This window comes from Lissotriton vulgaris, chromosome 8, assembly GCF_964263255.1.
Source record: "Lissotriton vulgaris chromosome 8, aLisVul1.2, whole genome shotgun sequence".
NCBI classification, from domain to species: Eukaryota; Metazoa; Chordata; class Amphibia; order Caudata; family Salamandridae; genus Lissotriton; species Lissotriton vulgaris.
This window is the reverse complement of record NC_141696.1, coordinates 1532570269-1532586926: the sequence shown is the minus strand read 5'-3', so window position 1 is coordinate 1532586926 and position 16658 is coordinate 1532570269. Positions and strand designations below refer to the sequence as shown.

The 16658-nt window shown below is 38.1% G+C and overlaps 5 non-coding genes across 5 annotated transcripts; all 5 read left to right on the top strand.

The window, feature by feature from the left end:
* The first annotated feature begins 327 nt into the window (after nucleotides 1–327).
* On the top strand, nucleotides 328–400 carry TRNAF-GAA (transfer RNA phenylalanine (anticodon GAA)). Its single transcript has one exon. It is a non-coding gene; the product is annotated as a tRNA-Phe (tRNA).
* A 5730-nt stretch (nucleotides 401–6130) lies between these two features.
* Nucleotides 6131–6203, top strand: TRNAF-GAA (transfer RNA phenylalanine (anticodon GAA)). The gene has a single exon. It is a non-coding gene; the product is annotated as a tRNA-Phe (tRNA).
* An 8673-nt stretch (nucleotides 6204–14876) lies between these two features.
* TRNAF-GAA (transfer RNA phenylalanine (anticodon GAA)) lies at nucleotides 14877–14949 on the top strand. The gene has a single exon. It is a non-coding gene; the product is annotated as a tRNA-Phe (tRNA).
* A 512-nt stretch (nucleotides 14950–15461) lies between these two features.
* On the top strand, nucleotides 15462–15534 carry TRNAF-GAA (transfer RNA phenylalanine (anticodon GAA)). Its single transcript has one exon. It is a non-coding gene; the product is annotated as a tRNA-Phe (tRNA).
* A 509-nt stretch (nucleotides 15535–16043) lies between these two features.
* Nucleotides 16044–16116, top strand: TRNAF-GAA (transfer RNA phenylalanine (anticodon GAA)). The gene has a single exon. It is a non-coding gene; the product is annotated as a tRNA-Phe (tRNA).
* Nucleotides 16117–16658: the final 542 nt, after the last annotated feature.

The window sequence follows — 16658 nt, the reverse complement described above, 5'->3', positions numbered from 1 at the left end:
TCCCATTTCGTCCTTTTTTGTAAAGTAAACTCTTGTCTGCATCACATTCTACTTCCCCTTGAACATAGATGTCAGTAGGCAGATGACATTGTTTACCTACTCATGCTAAATATATCTGGGTAATATAGTGCTAGTCCATTCAGAGTTAAAAAAACAACTACCTAACCTGGATCCCAAAAATACTATTTACCCATTGCACCAGTTAACTGGGGAATGATACAGGACTCCTTAAAACATATCTCTACCATATGAGGTTAAAAATCCAGGTCCTGCATCTATTTTGTTAAATGGTTCAAATTAAAGTATGAAGAACCGAACTATCAGAAGGCCGAAATAGCTCAGTTGGGAGAGCGTTAGACTGAAGATCTAAAGGTCCCTGGTTCAATCCCGGGTTTCGGCACAGTCGAGACGTTCCTTGCTTCTAACAAAATAGGTCTTGGAATCAGCTGTAGTACTTTTTTCTCTATCAACATTTGTATCAACTGATCTACAAAATGATCAATTCAACATAGACTTTGCTTTCTGTCCTCCTTTTAAACTTTCTTCCACCTATCTTGCCTTCAGGTTTGACTATGAATGTTTCCCATTTCGTCCTTTTTTGTAAAGTAAACTCTTGTCTGCATCACATTCAACTTCCCCTTGAACACAGATGTCAGTAGTCAGATGACATTGCTTACCTACTCATGCCAAATATATCTGGGTAATATAGTGCTAGTCCATTCAGAGTTAAAAAAAACAACTACCTAACCTGGATCCCAAAAATGCTATTTACCCATTGCACCAGTTAACTGGGGAATGATACAGGACTCATTAAAACATATCTCTACCATATGAGGTTAAAAACCCAGGTCCTGCATCTATTTTGTTAAATGGTTCAAATTAAAGTATGAAGACCACAGATACCAGCAGGCCGAAATAGCTCAGTTGGGAGAGTGTTAGACTGAAGATCTAAAGGTCCCTGGTTCAATCCTGGGTTTCGGCACTGTTGAGAGGTTCTTTGCTTCTAACAAAATAGGTCTTGGAATCAGCTGTAGTCCTTTTTCTGTATTCATCAAATGTTTTCCAACTGATCTACAATACAATCAATTTAACATAGACTTTGCTTTCTGTCCTCCTTCTAGACTTGCTTCCACCTCTCTTGCCTTCAGGTTTGACTATGAATGTTTCCCATGTCATGCTTTTTTGTAAAGTAAACTCTGGTCTGCATTACCTTCCACTTCCCCTTGAACACAGATGTCAGTGTTCAGATGACATTGCTTACATACTCAGGCAAAATACGTCTGGGTAATATAGTGCTAGTCCATTCGGAGTTAAAAAAAAAATGACCTAACCTGGATCCCAAAAATAGTATTTACCCATTGCACCAGTTAACTGCTGAATGATACAGGACTCCTTAAAACATATCTCTAACCTATAAGGTCAAATATCCAGATCATGCATCTATTTTGTTAAATGGCTCAAATCAAAGTATGAAGACTACAGCTAGCAGGAGGCCGAAATAGCTCAGTTGGAAGAGCGTTAGACTGAAGATCTAAAGGTCCCGGGTTTCGGCACAGTTGAGAGGTTCCTTGCTTCTAACAAAATAGGTCTTGGAATCAGCTGTAGTACTTTTTTCTCTATCAACATTTTTATCAACTGATCTACAAAATGATCAATTCAACATAGACTTTGCTTTATGTCCTCCTTTTAAACTTTCTTCCACCTATCTTGCCTTCAGGTTTGACTATGAATGTTTCCCATTTCATCCTTTTTTGTAAAGTAAACTCTTGTCTGCATCACATTCCACTTCCCCTTGAACACAGATGTCAGTAGTCAGATGACATTGCTTACCTACTCATGCCAAATATATCTGGGTGATATAGTGCTAGTCCATTCAGAGTTAAAAAAACAACTACCTAACCTGGATCCCAAAAATGCTATTTACCCATTGCACCAGTTAACTGCGGAATGATACAGGACTCCTTAAAACATATCTCTACCATATGAGGTTAAAAATCCAGGTCCTGCATCTATTTTGTTAAATGGTTCAAATTAAAGTATGAAGACCCCAGCTATCAGAAGGCTGAAATAGCTCAGGTGGGAGAGCGTTAGACTGAAGATCTAAAGGTCCCTGGTTCAATCCCGGGTTTCGGCACAGTTGAGAGGTTCCTTGCTTCTAACAAAATAGGTCTTGGAATCAGCTGTAATACTGTTTCTCTATTCATCAAATTTTTTCCAACTGATCTACAACACAATCAATTTAACATAGACTTTGCTTTATGTCCTCCTTCTAAACTTGCTTCCACCTCTCTTACCTTCAGGTTTGACAATGAATATTTCCCATTTCATGCTTTTTTGTAAAGTAAACTCTTGTCTACATTACCTTCCTCTTCCCCTTGAACACAGATGTCAGTAGTCAGATGACATTGCTTACCTACTCATGCCAAATATATCTGGGTAATATAGTGCTAGTCCATTCAGAGTTAAAAAAACAACTACCTAACCTGGATCCCAAAAATGCTATTTACCCATTGCACCAGTTAACTGCGTAATGATACAGGACTCCTTAAAACATATCTCTACCATATGAGGTTAAAAATCCAGGTCCTGCATCTATTTTGTTAAATGGTTTAAATTAAAGTATGAAGACCACAGCTATAAGCAGGCCGAAATAGCTCAGTTGGGAGAGCGTTAGACTGAAGATCTAAAGGTCTCTGGTTCAACCCCGGGATTTCGGCACAGTTGAGAGGTTCCTTGCTTCTAACAAAATAGGTCTTGGAATCAGCTGTAGTACTTTTTCTCTATTCATCAAATTCTTTCCAACTGATCTACAACACAATCAATTTAACATAGACTTTGCTTTATGTCCTCCTTCTAAACTTGCTTCCACCTCTCTTACCTTCAGGTTTGACAATGAATATTTCCCAATTCATGCTTTTTTGTAAAGTAAACTTTTGTCTGCATTACCTTCCACTTCCCCTTGAACACAGATGTCAGTGTTCAGATGACATTGCTTACATACTCAGGCAAAATACGTCTGGGTAATATAGTGCTAGTCCATTCGGAGTTAAAAAAAAAATGACCTAACCTGGATCCCAAAAATAGTATTTACCCATTGCACCAGTTAACTGCTGAATGATACAGGACTCCTTAAAACATATCTCTAACCTATAAGGTCAAATATCCAGATCATGCATCTATTTTGTTAAATGGCTCAAATCAAAGTATGAAGACTACAGCTAGCAGGAGGCCGAAATAGCTCAGTTGGAAGAGCGTTAGACTGAAGATCTAAAGGTCCCGGGTTTCGGCACAGTTGAGAGGTTCCTTGCTTCTAACAAAATAGGTCTTGGAATCAGCTGTAGTACTTTTTTCTCTATCAACATTTTTATCAACTGATCTACAAAATGATCAATTCAACATAGACTTTGCTTTATGTCCTCCTTTTAAACTTTCTTCCACCTATCTTGCCTTCAGGTTTGACTATGAATGTTTCCCATTTCATCCTTTTTTGTAAAGTAAACTCTTGTCTGCATCACATTCCACTTCCCCTTGAACACAGATGTCAGTAGTCAGATGACATTGCTTACCTACTCATGCCAAATATATCTGGGTGATATAGTGCTAGTCCATTCAGAGTTAAAAAAACAACTACCTAACCTGGATCCCAAAAATGCTATTTACCCATTGCACCAGTTAACTGCGGAATGATACAGGACTCCTTAAAACATATCTCTACCATATGAGGTTAAAAATCCAGGTCCTGCATCTATTTTGTTAAATGGTTCAAATTAAAGTATGAAGACCCCAGCTATCAGAAGGCTGAAATAGCTCAGGTGGGAGAGCGTTAGACTGAAGATCTAAAGGTCCCTGGTTCAATCCCGGGTTTCGGCACAGTTGAGAGGTTCCTTGCTTCTAACAAAATAGGTCTTGGAATCAGCTGTAATACTGTTTCTCTATTCATCAAATTTTTTCCAACTGATCTACAACACAATCAATTTAACATAGACTTTGCTTTATGTCCTCCTTCTAAACTTGCTTCCACCTCTCTTACCTTCAGGTTTGACAATGAATATTTCCCATTTCATGCTTTTTTGTAAAGTAAACTCTTGTCTACATTACCTTCCTCTTCCCCTTGAACACAGATGTCAGTAGTCAGATGACATTGCTTACCTACTCATGCCAAATATATCTGGGTAATATAGTGCTAGTCCATTCAGAGTTAAAAAAACAACTACCTAACCTGGATCCCAAAAATGCTATTTACCCATTGCACCAGTTAACTGCGTAATGATACAGGACTCCTTAAAACATATCTCTACCATATGAGGTTAAAAATCCAGGTCCTGCATCTATTTTGTTAAATGGTTTAAATTAAAGTATGAAGACCACAGCTATAAGCAGGCCGAAATAGCTCAGTTGGGAGAGCGTTAGACTGAAGATCTAAAGGTCTCTGGTTCAACCCCGGGATTTCGGCACAGTTGAGAGGTTCCTTGCTTCTAACAAAATAGGTCTTGGAATCAGCTGTAGTACTTTTTCTCTATTCATCAAATTCTTTCCAACTGATCTACAACACAATCAATTTAACATAGACTTTGCTTTATGTCCTCCTTCTAAACTTGCTTCCACCTCTCTTACCTTCAGGTTTGACAATGAATATTTCCCAATTCATGCTTTTTTGTAAAGTAAACTCTTGTCTGCATTACCTTCCTCTTCCCCTTGAACACAGATGTCAGTAGTCAGATGACATTGCTTACCTACTCATGCCAAATATATCTGGGTAATATAGTGCTAGTCCATTCAAAGTTAAAAAAACAACTACCTAACCTGGATCCCAAAAATGCTATTTACCCATTGCACCAGTTAATTGCGTAATGATACAGGACTCCTTAAAACATATCTCTACCATATGAGGTTAAAAATCCAGGTCCTGCATCTATTTTGTTAAATGGTTTAAATTAAAGTATGAAGACCACAGCTATAAGCAGGCCGAAATAGCTCAGTGGGGAGAGCGTTAGACTGAAGATCTAAAGGTCTCTGGTTCAATCCTGGGTTTCGGCACAGTTGAGAGGTTCCTTGCTTCTAACAAAATAGGTCTTGTAATCAGCTGTAGTACTTTTTCTCTATTCATCAAATTTTTTCCAACTGATCTACAACACAATCAATTTAACATAGACTTTGCTTTATGTCCTCATTCTAAACTTGCTTCGACCTCTCTTACCTTCAGGTTTGACAATGAATATTTCCCATTTCATGCTTTTTTGTAAAGTAAACTTTTGTCTGCATTACCTTCCACTTCCCCTTGAACACAGATGTCAGTAGTCAGATGACATTGCTTACCTACTCATGCCAAATACGTCTGGGTAAAATAGTGCTAGTCCATTCGGAGTTAAAAAAAAAAATGACCTAACCTGGATCCCAAAAATATTATTTACCCATTGCACCAGTTAACTGCTGAATGATACAGGACTCCTTAAAACATATCTCTAACATATAAGGTCAAATATCCAGGTCATGCATCCATTTAGTTAAATGGTTCAAATCAAAGTATGAAGACTTCAGCTAGCAGCAGGCCGAAATAGCTCAGTTGGGAGAGCGTTAGACTGAAGATCTAAAGGTCCCTGGTTAAATCCCGGGTTTCGGCACTGTTGAGAGGTTCCTTGTTTCTCACAAAGTAAGTCTTGGAATCAGCTGTAGTACTTTTTTCTCTATCAACATTTTTATCAACTGATCTACAAAACGATCAATTCAACATAGACGTTGCTTTCTGTCCTCCTTTTAAAATTTCTTCCACCTATCTTGCCTTCAGGTTTGACTATGAATGTTTCCCATTTCGTCCTTTTTTGTAAAGTAAACTCTTGTCTGCATCACATTCAACTTCCCCTTGAACACAGATGTCAGTAGTCAGATGACATTGCTTACCTACTCATGCCAAATACGTCTGGGTAATATAGTGCTAGTCCATTCGGAGTTAAAAAAAAAAATGACCTAACCTGGATCCCAAAAATATTATTTACCCATTGCACCAGTTAACTGCTGAATGATACAGGACTCCTTAAAACATATCTCTAACATATGAGGTCAAATACCCAGGTCATGCATCTATTTAGTTAAATGGTTCAAATCAAAGTATGAAGACTATAGCTAGCAGCAGGCCGAAATAGCTCAGTTGGGAGAGCGTTAGACTGAAGATCTAAAGGTCCCTGGTTCAATCCCGGGTTTCGGCACAGTTGAGAGGTTCCTTGCTTCTAACAAAATAGGTCTTGGAATCAGCTGTAGTACTTTTTCTCTATTCATCAAATTCTTTCCAACTGATCTACAACACAATCAATTTAACATAGACTTTGCTTTATGTCCTCCTTCTAAACTTGCTTCCACCTCTCTTACCTTCAGGTTTGACAATGAATATTTCCCATTTCATGCTTTTTTGTAAAGTAAACTCTTGTCTGCATTACCTTCCTCTTCCCCTTGAACACAGATGTCAGTAGTCAGATGACATTGCTTACCTACTCATGCCAAATATATCTGGGTAATATAGTGCTAGTCCATTCAAAGTTAAAAAAACAACTACCTAACCTGGATCCCAAAAATGCTATTTACCCATTGCACCAGTTAATTGCGTAATGATACAGGACTCCTTAAAACATATCTCTACCATATGAGGTTAAAAATCCAGGTCCTGCATCTATTTTGTTAAATGGTTTAAATTAAAGTATGAAGACCACAGCTATAAGCAGGCCGAAATAGCTCAGTTGGGAGAGCGTTAGACTGAAGATCTAAAGGTCTCTGGTTCAATCCTGGGTTTCGGCACAGTTGAGAGGTTCCTTGCTTCTAACAAAATAGGTCTTGTAATCAGCTGTAGTACTTTTTCTCTATTCATCAAATTTTTTCCAACTGATCTACAACACAATCAATTTAACATAGACTTTGCTTTATGTCCTCATTCTAAACTTGCTTCGACCTCTCTTACCTTCAGGTTTGACAATGAATATTTCCCATTTCATGCTTTTTTGTAAAGTAAACTTTTGTCTGCATTACCTTCCACTTCCCCTTGAACACAGATGTCAGTAGTCAGATGACATTGCTTACCTACTCATGCCAAATACGTCTGGGTAAAATAGTGCTAGTCCATTCGGAGTTAAAAAAAAAAATGACCTAACCTGGATCCCAAAAATATTATTTACCCATTGCACCAGTTAACTGCTGAATGATACAGGACTCCTTAAAACATATCTCTAACATATAAGGTCAAATATCCAGGTCATGCATCCATTTAGTTAAATGGTTCAAATCAAAGTATGAAGACTTCAGCTAGCAGCAGGCCGAAATAGCTCAGTTGGGAGAGCGTTAGACTGAAGATCTAAAGGTCCCTGGTTAAATCCCGGGTTTCGGCACTGTTGAGAGGTTCCTTGTTTCTCACAAAGTAAGTCTTGGAATCAGCTGTAGTACTTTTTTCTCTATCAACATTTTTATCAACTGATCTACAAAACGATCAATTCAACATAGACGTTGCTTTCTGTCCTCCTTTTAAAATTTCTTCCACCTATCTTGCCTTCAGGTTTGACTATGAATGTTTCCCATTTCGTCCTTTTTTGTAAAGTAAACTCTTGTCTGCATCACATTCAACTTCCCCTTGAACACAGATGTCAGTAGTCAGATGACATTGCTTACCTACTCATGCCAAATACGTCTGGGTAATATAGTGCTAGTCCATTCGGAGTTAAAAAAAAAAATGACCTAACCTGGATCCCAAAAATATTATTTACCCATTGCACCAGTTAACTGCTGAATGATACAGGACTCCTTAAAACATATCTCTAACATATGAGGTCAAATACCCAGGTCATGCATCTATTTAGTTAAATGGTTCAAATCAAAGTATGAAGACTATAGCTAGCAGCAGGCCGAAATAGCTCAGTTGGGAGAGCGTTAGACTGAAGATCTGAAGGTCCCTGGTTCAATCCCGGGTTTCGGCACAGTTGAGAGGTTCCTTGCTTCTAACAAAATAGGTCTTGGAATCAGCTGTAGTACTTTTTCTCTATTCATCAAATTCTTTCCAACTGATCTACAACACAATCAATTTAACATAGACTTTGCTTTATGTCCTCCTTCTAAACTTGCTTCCACCTCTCTTACCTTCAGGTTTGACAATGAATATTTCCCATTTCATGCTTTTTTGTAAAGTAAACTCTTGTCTGCATTACCTTCCTCTTCCCCTTGAACACAGATGTCAGTAGTCAGATGACATTGCTTACCTACTCATGCCAAATATATCTGGGTAATATAGTGCTAGTCCATTCAAAGTTAAAAAAACAACTACCTAACCTGGATCCCAAAAATGCTATTTACCCATTGCACCAGTTAATTGCGTAATGATACAGGACTCCTTAAAACATATCTCTACCATATGAGGTTAAAAATCCAGGTCCTGCATCTATTTTGTTAAATGGTTTAAATTAAAGTATGAAGACCACAGCTATAAGCAGGCCGAAATAGCTCAGTTGGGAGAGCGTTAGACTGAAGATCTAAAGGTCTCTGGTTCAATCCTGGGTTTCGGCACAGTTGAGAGGTTCCTTGCTTCTAACAAAATAGGTCTTGGAATCAGCTGTAGTACTTTTTCTCTATTCATCAAATTTTTTCCAACTGATCTACAACACAATCAATTTAACATAGACTTTGCTTTATGTCCTCATTCTAAACTTGCTTCGACCTCTCTTACCTTCAGGTTTGACAATGAATATTTCCCATTTCATGCTTTTTTGTAAAGTAAACTTTTGTCTGCATTACCTTCCACTTCCCCTTGAACACAGATGTCAGTAGTCAGATGACATTGCTTACCTACTCATGCCAAATACGTCTGGGTAAAATAGTGCTAGTCCATTCGGAGTTAAAAAAAAAAATGACCTAACCTGGATCCCAAAAATATTATTTACCCATTGCACCAGTTAACTGCTGAATGATACAGGACTCCTTAAAACATATCTCTAACATATAAGGTCAAATATCCAGGTCATGCATCCATTTAGTTAAATGGTTCAAATCAAAGTATGAAGACTACAGCTAGCAGCAGGCCGAAATAGCTCAGTTGGGAGAGCGTTAGACTGAAGATCTAAAGGTCCCTGGTTAAATCCCGGGTTTCGGCACTGTTGAGAGGTTCCTTGTTTCTCACAAAGTAAGTCTTGGAATCAGCTGTAGTACTTTTTTCTCTATCAACATTTTTATCAACTGATCTACAAAACGATCAATTCAACATAGACGTTGCTTTCTGTCCTCCTTTTAAAATTTCTTCCACCTATCTTGCCTTCAGGTTTGACTATGAATGTTTCCCATTTCGTCCTTTTTTGTAAAGTAAACTCTTGTCTGCATCACATTCCACTTCCCCTTGAACACAGATGTCAGTAGTCAGATGACATTGCTTACCTACTCATGCCAAATACGTCTGGGTAATATAGTGCTAGTCCATTCGGAGTTAAAAAAAAAAAATGACCTAACCTGGATCCCAAAAATATTATTTACCCATTGCACCAGTTAACTGCTGAATGATACAGGACTCCTTAAAACATATCTCTAACATATGAGGTCAAATATCCAGGTCATGCATCTATTTAGTTAAATGGTTCAAATCAAAGTATGAAGACTACAGCTAGCAGCAGGCCAAAATAGCTCAGTTGGGAGAGCGTTAGACTGAAGATCTAAAGGTCCCTGGTTCAATCCCGGGTTTCGGCACAGTTGAGAGGTTCCTTGCTTCTAACAAAATAGCTCTTGGAATCAGCTGTAGTACTTTTTCTCTATTCATCAAATTTTTTCCAACTGATCTACAACACAATCAATTTAACATAGACTTTGCTTTATGTCCTCCTTCTAAACTTGCTTCCACCTATCTTACCTTCAGGTTTGACAATGAATATTTCCCATTTCATGCTTTTTTGTAAAGTAAACTCTTGTCTGCATGCATTACCTTCCACTTCCCCTTGAACACAGATGTCAGTAGTCAGATGACATTGCTTACCTACTCATGCCAAATATATCTGGGTAATATAGTGCTAGTCCATTCATAGTTAAAAAAACAACTACCTAACCTGGATCCCAAAAATGCTATTTACCCATTGCACCAGTTAATTGCGGAATGATACAGGACTCCTTAAAACATATCTCTACCATATGAGGTTAAAACTCCAGGTCCTGCATCTATTTTGTTAAATGGTTTAAATTAAAGTATGAAGACCACAGATATTAACAGGCCGAAATAGCTCAGTTGGGAGAGCGTTAAACTGAAGATCTAAAGGTCCCTGGTTCAATCCCGGGTTTCGGCACAGTTGAGAGGTTCCTTGCTTCTAACAAAATAGGTCTTGGAATCAGCTGTAGTACTTTTTTCTCTATCAACATTTTTATCAACTGATCTACAAAATGATCAATTCATCATAGACTTTGCTTTCTGTCCTCCTTTTAAACCTTCTTCCACCTATCTTGCCTTCAGGTTTGACTATGAATGTTTCCCATTTCGTCCTTTTTTGTAAAGTAAACTCTTGTCTGCATCACATTCCACTTCCCCTTGAACACAGATGTCAGTAGTCAGATGACATTGCTTACCTACTCATGCCAAATATATCTGGGTAATATAGTGCTAGTCCATTCAGAGTTAAAAAAACAACTACCTAACCTGGATCCCAAAAATGCTATTTACCCATTGCACCAGTTAACTGCGGAATGATACAGGACTCCTTAAAACATATCTCTACCATATGAGGTTAAAAATCCAGGTCCTGCATCTATTTTGTTAAATGGTTCAAATTAAAGTATGAAGACCCCAGCTATCAGAAGGCCGAAATAGCTCAGTTGGGAGAGCGTTAGACTGAAGATCTAAAGGTCCCTGGTTCTATCCCGGGTTTTGGCACAGTTGAGAGGTTCCTTGCTTCTAATAAACTAGGTCTTGGAATCAGCTGTAGTACTTTTTCTCTATCCATCAAATTTTTTCCAACTGATCTACAACACATTCAATTTAACATAGACTTTGCTTTATATCCTCCTTCTAAACTTGCTTCCACCTCTCTTACCTTCAGGTTTGACAATGAATATTTCCCATTTCATGCTTTTTTGTAAAGTAAACTCTTGTCTGCATTACCTTCCACTTCCCCTTGAACACAGATGTCAGTAGTCAGATGACATTGCTTACCTACTCATGCCAAATATATCTGAGTAATATAGTGCTAGTCCATTCAGAGTTAAAAAAACAACTACCTAACCTGGATCCCAAAAATGCTATTTACCCATTGCACCAGTTAATTGCGGAATGATACAGGACTCCTTAAAACATATCTCTACCATATGAGGTTAAAAATCCAGGTCCTGCATCTATTTTGTTAAATGGTTTAAATTAAAGTATGAAGACCACAGCTATAAGCAGGCCGAAATAGCTCAGTTGGGAGAGCGTTAGACTGAAGATCTGAAGGTCTCTGGTTCAATCCTGGTTTTCGGCACAGTTGAGAGGTTCCTTGCTTCTAACAAAATAGGTCTTGGAATCAGCTGTAGTACTTTTTCTCTATTCATCAAATTTTTTCCAACTGATCTACAACACAATCAATTTAACATAGACTTTGCTTTTTGTCCTTATTCTAAACTTGCTTCGACCTCTCTTACCTTCAGGTTTGACAATGAATATTTCCCATTTCATGCTTTTTTGTAAAGTACACTTTTGTCTGCATTACCTTCCACTTCCCCTTGAACACAGATGTCAGTAGTCAGATGACATTGCTTACCTACTCATGCCAAATACGTCTGGGTAATATAGTGCTAGTCCATTCGGAGTTAAAAAAAAAAATGACCTAACCTGGATCCCAAAAATATTATTTACCCATTGCACCAGTTAACTGCTGAATGATACAGGACTCCTTAAAACATATCTCTAACATATAAGGTCAAATATCCAGGTCATGCATCCATTTAGTTAAATGGTTCAAATCAAAGTATGAAGACTACAGCTAGCAGCAGGCCGAAATAGCTCAGTTGGGAGAGCGTTAGACTGAAGATCTAAGGGTCCCCGGTTAAATCCCGGGTTTCGGCACTGTTGAGAGGTTCCTTGTTTCTCACAAAGTAAGTCTTGGAATCAGCTGTAGTACTTTTTTCTCTATCAACATTTTTATCAACTGATCTACAAAACGATCAATTCAACATAGACGTTGCTTTCTGTCCTCCTTTTAAAATTTCTTCCACCTATCTTGCCTTCAGGTTTGACTATGAATGTTTCCCATTTCGTCCTTTTTTGTAAAGTAAACTCTTGTCTGCATCACATTCCACTTCCCCTTGAACACAGATGTCAGTAGTCAGATGACATTGCTTACCTACTCATGGCAAATATATCTGGGTAATATAGTGCTAGTCCATTCAGAGTTAAAAAAACAACTACCTAACCTGGATCCCAAAAATGCTATTTACCCATTGCACCAGTTAACTGCGGAATGATACAGGACTCCTTAAAACATATCTCTACCATATGAGGTTAAAAATCCAGGTCCTGCATCTATTTTGTTAAATGGTTCAAATTAAAGTATGAAGACCCCAGCTATCAGAAGGCCGAAATAGCTCAGTTGGGAGAGCGTTAGACTGAAGATCTAAAGGTCCCTGGTTCTATCCCGGGTTTCGGCACAGTTGAGAGGTTCCATGCTTCTAATAAACTAGGTCTTGGAATCAGCTGTAGTACTTTTTCTCTATCCATCAAATTTTTTCCAACTGATCTACAACACATTCAATTTAACATAGACTTTGCTTTATATCCTCCTTCTAAACTTGCTTCCACCTCTCTTACCTTCAGGTTTGACAATGAATATTTCCCATTTCATGCTTTTTTGTAAAGTAAACTCTTGTCTGCATTACCTTCCACTTCCCCTTGAACACAGATGTCAGTAGTCAGATGACATTGCTTACCTACTCATGCCAAATATATCTGAGTAATATAGTGCTAGTCCATTCAGAGTTAAAAAAACAACTACCTAACCTGGATCCCAAAAATGCTATTTACCCATTGCACCAGTTAATTGCGGAATGATACAGGACTCCTTAAAACATATCTCTACCATATGAGGTTAAAAATCCAGGTCCTGCATCTATTTTGTTAAATGGTTTAAATTAAAGTATGAAGACCACAGCTATAAGCAGGCCGAAATAGCTCAGTTGGGAGAGCGTTAGACTGAAGATCTGAAGGTCTCTGGTTCAATCCTGGTTTTCGGCACAGTTGAGAGGTTCCTTGCTTCTAACAAAATAGGTCTTGGAATCAGCTGTAGTACTTTTTCTCTATTCATCAATTTTTTTCCAACTGATCTACAACACAATCAATTTAACATAGACTTTGCTTTTTGTCCTCATTCTAAACTTGCTTCGACCTCTCTTACCTTCAGGTTTGACAATGAATATTTCCCATTTCATGCTTTTTTGTAAAGTACACTTTTGTCTGCATTACCTTCCACTTCCCCTTGAACACAGATGTCAGTAGTCAGATGACATTGCTTACCTACTCATGCCAAATACGTCTGGGTAATATAGTGCTAGTCCATTCGGAGTTAAAAAAAAAAATGACCTAACCTGGATCCCAAAAATATTATTTACCCATTGCACCAGTTAACTGCTGAATGATACAGGACTCCTTAAAACATATCTCTAACATATAAGGTCAAATATCCAGGTCATGCATCCATTTAGTTAAATGGTTCAAATCAAAGTATGAAGACTACAGCTAGCAGCAGGCCGAAATAGCTCAGTTGGGAGAGCGTTAGACTGAAGATCTAAAGGTCCCTGGTTAAATCCCGGGTTTCGGCACTGTTGAGAGGTTCCTTGTTTCTCACAAAGTAAGTCTTGGAATCAGCTGTAGTACTTTTTTCTCTATCAACATTTTTATCAACTGATCTACAAAATGATCAATTCAACATAGACGTTGCTTTCTGTCCTCCTTTTAAAATTTCTTCCACCTATCTTGCCTTCAGGTTTGACTATGAATGTTTCCCATTTCGTCCTTTTTTGTAAAGTAAACTCTTGTCTGCATCACATTCCACTTCCCCTTGAACACAGATGTCAGTAGTCAGATGACATTGCTTACCTACTCATGGCAAATATATCTGGGTAATATAGTGCTAGTCCATTCAGAGTTAAAAAAACAACTACCTAACCTGGATCCCAAAAATGCTATTTACCCATTGCACCAGTTAACTGCGGAATGATACAGGACTCCTTAAAAAATATCTCTAAAATATGAGGTTAAAAATCCAGGTCCTGCATCTATTTTGTTAAATGGTTCAAATTAAAGTATGAAGACCCCAGCTATCAGAATGCCGAAATAGCTCAGTTGGGAGAGCGTTAGACTGAAGATCTAAAGGTCCCTGGTTCAATCCTGGGTTTTGGCACAGTTGAGAGGTTCCTTGCTTCTAATAAAATAGGTCTTGGAATCAGCTGTAGTACTTTTTCTCTATTCATCAAATTCTTTCCAACTGATCTACAACACAATCAATTTAACATAGACTTTGCTTTATGTCCTCCTTCTAAACTTGCTTCCACCTCTCTTACCTTCAGGTTTGACAATGAATATTTCCCATTTCATGCTTTTTTGTAAAGTAAACTCTTGTCTGCATTACCTTCCACTTCCCCTTGAACACAGATGTCAGTAGTCAGATGACATTGCTTACCTACGCATGCCAAATACGTCTGGGTAATATAGTGCTAGTCCATTTGGAGTTAAAAAAAAAATGACCTAACCTGGATCCCAAAAATATTATTTACCCATTGCACCAGTTAACTGCTGAATGATACAGGACTCCTTAAAACATATCTCTAACATATGAGGTCAAATATCCAGGTCATGCATCTATTTAGTTAAATGGTTCAAATCAAAGTATGAAGACTACAGCTAGCAGCAGGCCGAAATAGCTCAGTTGGGAGAGCGTTAGACTGAAGATCTAAAGGACCCTGGTTCAATCCCGGGTTTCGGCACAGTTGAGAGGTTCCTTGCTTCTAACAAAATAGGTCTTGGAATCAACTGTAGTACTTTTTCTCTATTCATCAAATTTTTTCCAACTGATCTGCAACACAATCAATTTAACATAGACTTTGCTTTATGTCCTCCTTCTAAACTTGCTTCCACCTATCTTACCTTCAGGTTTGACAATGAATATTTCCCATTTCATGCTTTTTTGTAAAGTAAACTCTTGTCTGCATTACCTTCCACTTCCCCTTGAACACAGATGTCAGTAGTCAGATGACATTGCTTACCTACTCATGCCAAATACGTCTGGGTAATATAGTGCTAGTCCATTCGGAGTAAAAAAAAAAAAATGACCTAACCTGGATCCCAAAAATATTATTTACCCATTGCACCAGTTAACTGCTGAATGATACAGGACTCCTTAAAACATATCTCTAACATATAAGGTCAAATATCCAGGTCATGCATCTATTTAGTTAAATGGTTCAAATCAAAGTATGAAGACTACAGCTAGCAGCAGGCCGAAATAGCTCAGTTGGGAGAGTGTTAGACTGAAGATCTAAAGGTCCCTGGTTCAATCCCAGGTTTCGGCACAGTTGAGAGGTTCCTTGCTTCTAACAAAATAGGTCTTGGAACCAGCTGTAGTACTTTTTTCTCTATCAACATTTTTATCAACTGATCTACAAACTGATCAATTCAACATAGACTTTGCTTTCTGTCCTCCTTTTAAACTTTCTTCCACCTATCTTGCCTTCAGGTTTGACTATGAATGTTTCCCATTTCGTCCTTTTTTGTAAAGTAAACTCTTGTCTGCATTACCTTCCACTTCCCCTTGAACACAGATGTCAGTAGTGAGATGACATTGCTACCTACTCATGCCAAATATGTCTGGGTAATATAGTGCTAGTCCATTCGGAGTAAAAAAAAAAAAATGACCTAACCTGGATCCCAAAAATATTATTTACCCATTGCACCAGTTAACTGCTGAATGATACAGGACTCCTTAAAACATATCTCTAACATATAAGGTCAAATATCCAGGTCATGCATCTATTTAGTTAAATGGTTCAAATCAAAGTATGAAGACTACAGCTAGCAGCAGGCCGAAATAGCTCAGTTGGGAGAGTGTTAGACTGAAGATCTAAAGGTCCCTGGTTCAATCCCGGGTTTCGGCACAGTTGAGAGGTTCCTTGCTTCTAACAACATAGGTCTTGGAATCAGCTGTAGTACTTTTTCTCTATTCATCAAATTTTTTCCAACTGATCTACAACACAATCAATTTAACATAGACTTTACTTTATGTCCTCCTTCTAAACTTGCTTCCACCTATCTTACCTTCAGGTTTGACAATGAATATTTCCCATTTCATGCTTTTTTGTAAAGTAAACTCTTGTCTGCATTACCTTCCACTTCCCCTTGAACACAGATGTCAGTAGTCAGATGACATTGCTTACCTACTCATGCCAAATATATCTGGGTAATATAGTGCTAGTCCATTCAGAGTTAAAAAAACAACTACCTAACCTGGATCCCAAAAATGCTATTTACCCATTGCACCAGTTAATTGCGGAATGATACAGGACTCCTTAAAACATATCTCTACCATATGAGGTTAAAACTCCAGGTCCTGCATCTATTTTGTTAAATGGTTTAAATTAAAGTATGAAGACCACAGATATTAACAGGCCAAAATAGCTCAGTTGGGAGAGCGTTAGAC